General features: G+C 36.3%; 1 long non-coding RNA gene across 1 annotated transcript in view; it reads left to right on the plus strand.

Annotated features, from left to right (window-relative positions):
* Positions 1-1,394: 1,394 nt before the first annotated feature.
* Positions 1,395-6,231, plus strand: part of LOC106876617 (uncharacterized) — a 30,858-nt gene continuing 26,021 nt past the window's right edge. The window contains exon 1 of the long non-coding RNA XR_001410270.2: positions 1,395-2,324. This is a non-coding gene — a long non-coding RNA (uncharacterized LOC106876617). The remainder of the gene's footprint in view (positions 2,325-6,231) is intronic.

Consider the following 6,231-nt stretch of genomic DNA (forward strand, 5'->3'; position numbering starts at 1 on the left):
TATATATATACATATACACGCACACAGACAGCAGCAGTCGTATTATTTCAGACTGTTAGTCTATTGAACTGAATAACAGAAAGAAAGAAAAAAAAAAGAAAGAAAGAAACGAAGAACTTGTTAGAAGGTGGTGGTGGAACTGTTGAAGACTGACACATATTCTTTCTCTTTACTCTTTTACTTGTTTCAGTCATTTGACTGTGGCCATGCTGGAGCACCGCCTTTTAGTCGAGCAAATCGACCCCGGGACTTATTCTTTGTAAGCCTAGTACTTATTCTATCGGTTCTCCTTTTTGCCGAACCGCTAGCTGACGGGGATGTAAACACACCAGCATCGGTTGTCAAGCGAAGTTGGGGGGACACAGACACACACAAACATATACACACATACATACATATATATATATATAAATACGACGGGCTTCTTTCAGTTTCCGTCTACCAAATCCACTCACAAGGCTTTGGTCGGCCCGAGGCTATAGTAGAAGACACTTATATACACTTGATATGTATTGACGTATTCATATATAGACACACAGTGACATATATAGATAATAATACTATCTCTTTATATATATATATTTTATGTATGTTGCGTATTTATACACTCTAGAGTGTCGCTGATATATACATACATTAAAAACCTACTTATTTATAAGTGAAGTTCCTTTATAAATTCACAAAATAGACAGGAAATAAGTCAAAGTAAAAACTTAACATCACAAGACAGGAAGAATTGATAAATACAATTATAATAAAAGTTTTAACTTAATATATCCAGGTTACGGGAAAAGAATAAAAGTTTAAAAATATACTTAATCACGTAATTACTATAATTAATATAGTTATGATAATATTGTCTCCAATGTAGATAATAATTGTCCAAAATTATAGTTTCCTGTTTCTGTTTTTAAAAAAAATTAACTTGGAAAGTCTTTTAAATTTTGTTTTAGATTTTATCTGAGAAAAAAAATATCATAAGCTAACATTTATATATATATATATATATATATATATATATATATATATATATATATATAATGCAAGAGAGTTTGGGGTAGAAGATTCAACCCACTAAGGGATAGTATCTATCCAATATACTGCTGGGAGGGTACCCAATTATTGTTACACTAGTGTTATACCACACACACACACACACACACAATATATATACATACAATCTCTCTCTGTATGTGTGTATATATATATATATATATATATATATATATATACTTTTATAGATATATAACTATATATGATTTTAAGTATGTAAAATCCACATCCATATATACACTAGAAGTTTATATAAAATCCACACACATATATATACACACTACATAAGTTTTAGTATATGAAATATACAGACTGTATATAATTAATTTGTCATAGGATTCAATTTTAAACCCCGTTTGTGTTCTCTTTATGTATAAATAATATATGTATACACATGCACACACACACACACACACACAGTTTTCAGCTTGTTTGCATCTCTTCTGCTGGCAGTAAATTTTTATTCAGACAAGTTACGTGAAGATTCATATTCTAGTCTTTAAGGAAGTTCCTCTCGACCTATTCCTCCCATTTATCTATTCCTTTTATCTCTACCTCCCCCTCTTTCTCTTCTCTCATTCCTCCTCTACGACGTCCCCCCTCTCTCTATTATCCTCTATCTAACTCGTTTTCCCTCCTTCTCTCTCTCTAACTTTACTCCTTCACTTCATCATTTTGACATTTACCAAAATATTTTCTTTTTGGACAGAAACCAGAAGCATTTGCCCCCTTTTTTTTTTACTTTTCTGGTAAGGAACAGCTTTTATATTCCTCCTGACCCCTTCTTAATCTAAAACTCGATCAGGGCACTTAAAGATCTACATACATTATCTAAATAATTACACACACACACATACACTTATAAATACACACTATATATAAGTATATACTTCTGAATATATAATATAAACGTATCTGTGTGTGTGTATGTAAATGCAACAACAGTTGAAGTAGTTTTGTGTCGAGTTAATAAATAAATCAGTCAGAAAGAGTGCGTGTGTGTGTGTGTGTGTGTGTGTGGGACGTTGACAGGTCAGGTCGGTCTCCAACCAGAGAATAATAGAAAGTGTGAACTTCGGTAAACCAGAGCGGGAAAACAAAAAAAAAAACCCAGTTAAACTGTTACAACAAACAAATATTGATAATAATAATAATAATAACAACAGGAATAAGAATTCTAATTAAACGTTGGATATACCAAAGTGTTGTGCGATTTGAGGTGGTGTGAGTTATTTCATGGAGAGGAAGACACAGAGACAAGCCAGACTTTGGTAAGTTTTAAAATTCAATTATAATTACAGTAGTAGTGCAAGATTTATTAATTGGAAGTACTTCGTTGAGGTGGACAGCAGATGTGAGGTAATACTACATATATATATATATATTACGCGCATGTGTATTTACCGCTATATGTATATATACACACACGCCTATCTATATATATATCTATCTACCTATCTATCTATCTATCTATCTATCTCTATAAACGTATGTATGTATGCATTTGTATACATACATACCTACACGTGCGTGTGAATTTATATACACACATATATACTCGCATGTGTGTATATCTCCCATATATATATATATATATATATATATATATGTGTGTGTGTATAATTGGATGCAGCTGGTACTTCCTTGTGTCGCTAATGGTGTCTTTCACGTGTTAGACGATTCTTTAGTCTTCATGCAGTGTATGTATATACGTATGTGTGCGTATATAATATATAGTCAGTTTCCACCGGTGGGGAAACTTGGAAATCGACAATCACTGTCAACAAAATTATGGATTATAAAATAAGACTTTGCACATGTATTGAGTGCTTTGTTCAGTTTGTCCGTTTCACTCTATCTAAAGTCTTTTTATTTCAACTAATCTCAATACTTACCCGTGTATATATGCAACTGTGTATGTATATATATATATATATATATATATATATATATATATATAGGTTTGTATGTGATAATGTATGTAAATATGATAGTGTTAGGTCCTCTTATTGTAATCATTTTAGGATGGAGCCGTTTAGATATCAAATGTTAGCTGATAACACTAAGCGAAGAGTATAACTCCCATACTGAGCGTGATGAGGACAACATTAATTGTTATAACAATAACTGATAACATCCGTATAGTATAAAGCGATTTCCACTTTATTATATATATATATATATGTATATATATATATATATGTATATGTATATATATACACGCGCTTCAGTCATGGGGAATGTATTTCCCTCACGACCGAATTTCGTGATCCTTTCAAACGCCGTCTTTTTCACTCGTCCCCCGAATGCAGTTTCGAATCGCAAGGACGGCAGCGGTCTGGGAACAGCATTGATGCCACAACATCTGCAAGCCTTTCGTGTGTTCATGTCGATGTAAGGCACTGTTATTACTTAATGTAGTTATGGCCGTGTGCGCGTATAATAAATATGGGGATATATTTAGATTAAGGGGCTTTTGTGTATGACTATATATAGGGCTTATACACGGCAGATGATGTTGGGTATACACCCATACATAAAATTAAACAATAGGATGAAAAATTGGATATTAATTAATATCAATTTAATGCCAGGTAACAAGCACATTAAAAGAATCGGGGAGATTCAGGAAAAATCTGAGATCTCAAACGATTATTGTATATGTGTATATATAAGAATATATAAAAATATATATATAACGGAGGCCACTACGTGGACCGCCAGTGTGCTAGAAGAAGATCACATGTCATACACCCATACATACATGTATGTATATGCGTGCGGCAGTTGATGTTGGGTGTATATTTTCGTAGTTTGGTTCGTAGAATACGAGTATGTATTGGTAGTATATATAATATATATTTCCACATGACTCGACTGTGTATGTATGTGTGTGTATATATAAATATAGATGTACTTGAATTTGTGTTGATGAATATATTATGTATATAATATATTAGGAAAAACCTAAAAATACAAGGTCTTTTCCGGTAGGTATGTACGTGTACGTCTGTTTTCTCTACTGATATGGGTTGGACGATTCGACAGGATGTTGGACCCCGTCTGATTCCTGTGTCTCTGACATAGTTTCCACGGTTGGTTGCCCATCATAATATCAACCGCTCTATCGATTGTATTTTTCATGGTACAGGTACTAATCAGGTCGCCTTGTAATTCAAAACTAAAGAACCTCACGATTGAGAAGAATAATAGTAAAGAAGGTGGCGTCAGTGTAAGGGAGTTGGAGGGGATACTAAGAGAAGACGACTTCAAATTGCATCTGATCGTGGGGCCCCGGTTCAAGAGTTCCAGTGTCTTGAGGGTTGTGGAACCATCACTTAGCCACTGTTGTTCCTATGTCTATTCTAACCTGGAATATTAGTACCTGTCAGGGTCACAACCATGGATTGGTTGGCACTCCGTCGCTTACGACGACGAGGGTTCCAGTTGATCCGATCAACGGAACAGCCTGCTCGCGAAATTAACGTGCAAGTGGCTGAGCACTCCACAGACACGTGTACCCTTAACGTAGTTCTCTGGGATATTCAGCATGAAACAGTGTGACAAGGCTGACCCTTTGAATTACAGGCACAACAAAAACAGGAAGTAAGAGTGAGAGAAAGTTGTGGTGAAGGAGTACAGCAGGGTTCGCCACCATCCCCTGCCGGAGCCTCGTGGAACTTTAGGTGTTTTTGCTCAATAAACACTCACAACGCCCAGTCTGGGAATCGAAACCACGATCCTATGACCGCGAGTCCGCTGCCCTAACCACTGGGCCATTGTCCCTCTATTGTTTTGTATTAATCATGCATTATCTCACAGCTTTGAGGTTTCAACAATGTGATTGTTTATTTGTAGAATGACATTGTAGGGTAGGTGTGAGAGGCTGTACATAGCCAGTTTGAATGTCAAAACAGGTAGAATATTCGGGTCAGATATGGCTGGTTTAAATGCTAAAGGATTAAAGACTCAGGAAATATAAGAGCCCTTACTTAAAAGACAGATAAGGGTTAGCAACAGGAAGAAGATTTGACTTTAAAAGCAAAGTCCCAGTAATTGTCTCATTCAGACATATTTTCGCAGAAGATTGCAAACAAACATGACTTTTATGATCGTGGTGTTTGTTTACTGTATGTCTCTGATGTCAAGAAAAGGAGACACAGATACACGCACACACACACACACAATGGTCCTACTTTTCAATTTCTAAATATCATCATCATCATCACTTTGTGTCCATTTTCCATGCTGTCATGGCTTGGAAAGATTGCTGCTGTTCTCCCTACTGGTTGCTCTTCCTAACCCCACTCACTGTACAGAGTGTGTGTACTGGGTGTACTTTTTTCGTGGCACCAGCACTAGTGAGGTTGTCATGTTTTTACCACAGCTAAAGTATCCTCTTGACCCCGACACTTGAGAGGGCATTAGGTGCATTTTATTGGGACACCAGCATTGGAGAGGATAGGAGTGGATAAGAGATGGATAAATGGGGAAAATGATGGATGTTGTTAGGAAATGGCTTGTGAAAAGTATAGGAAGAGTGTGAGGGGGTACATACTGATATAATGAGCAAGAGAGAGGGAGGGATGGAATGTTGGGGAGTTGGTCAGATAGGTACAAGGAACAGCAGAGATCTACTGCCATCATTAGCTACACCAGCTGTGTATCAAAGTATGAGATTGAGAGATGAGCACTTCATCATTTTAGTTTTCTCTACTTTTCAGTGCTTTCATGGGTCAAACAAAACTATGTTGGAGCAGAGTTTCCTTACGGCCATGGGCTCTTCCTGCAATGCCATCATCATCATCATCATTTAATGCCCACTTTTCCATGCTTGCATAGGTTGGAAGGAATTCGTTAAGACAGATTTTGTTTTATCTATGGTTGGATGCCCTTCCTGTCATTAATGCTCATTTCTTTCCAAAGTAAAGTAATATTTTCTTATGATGAAAGCGGCGAGCTGGCAGAAATGTTAGCACGCTGGGCGAAATGCTTAGCGGCATTTCGTCTGCCGCTACGTTCTGAGTTCAAATTCCGTCGAGGTCGACTTTGCCTTTCATCCTTTCGGGGTTGATTAAATAAGCACCAGTTACGCACTGGGGTCGATATAATCAACTTAATCCGTTTGTCCCCTCTATGTTTAGCCCCTTGTGGGCAATAAAGAAATAAGAAACGTTA

The sequence above is a fragment of the Octopus bimaculoides genome, chromosome 27, assembly GCF_001194135.2.
Source record: "Octopus bimaculoides isolate UCB-OBI-ISO-001 chromosome 27, ASM119413v2, whole genome shotgun sequence".
NCBI lineage: Eukaryota > Metazoa > Mollusca > Cephalopoda > Octopoda > Octopodidae > Octopus > Octopus bimaculoides.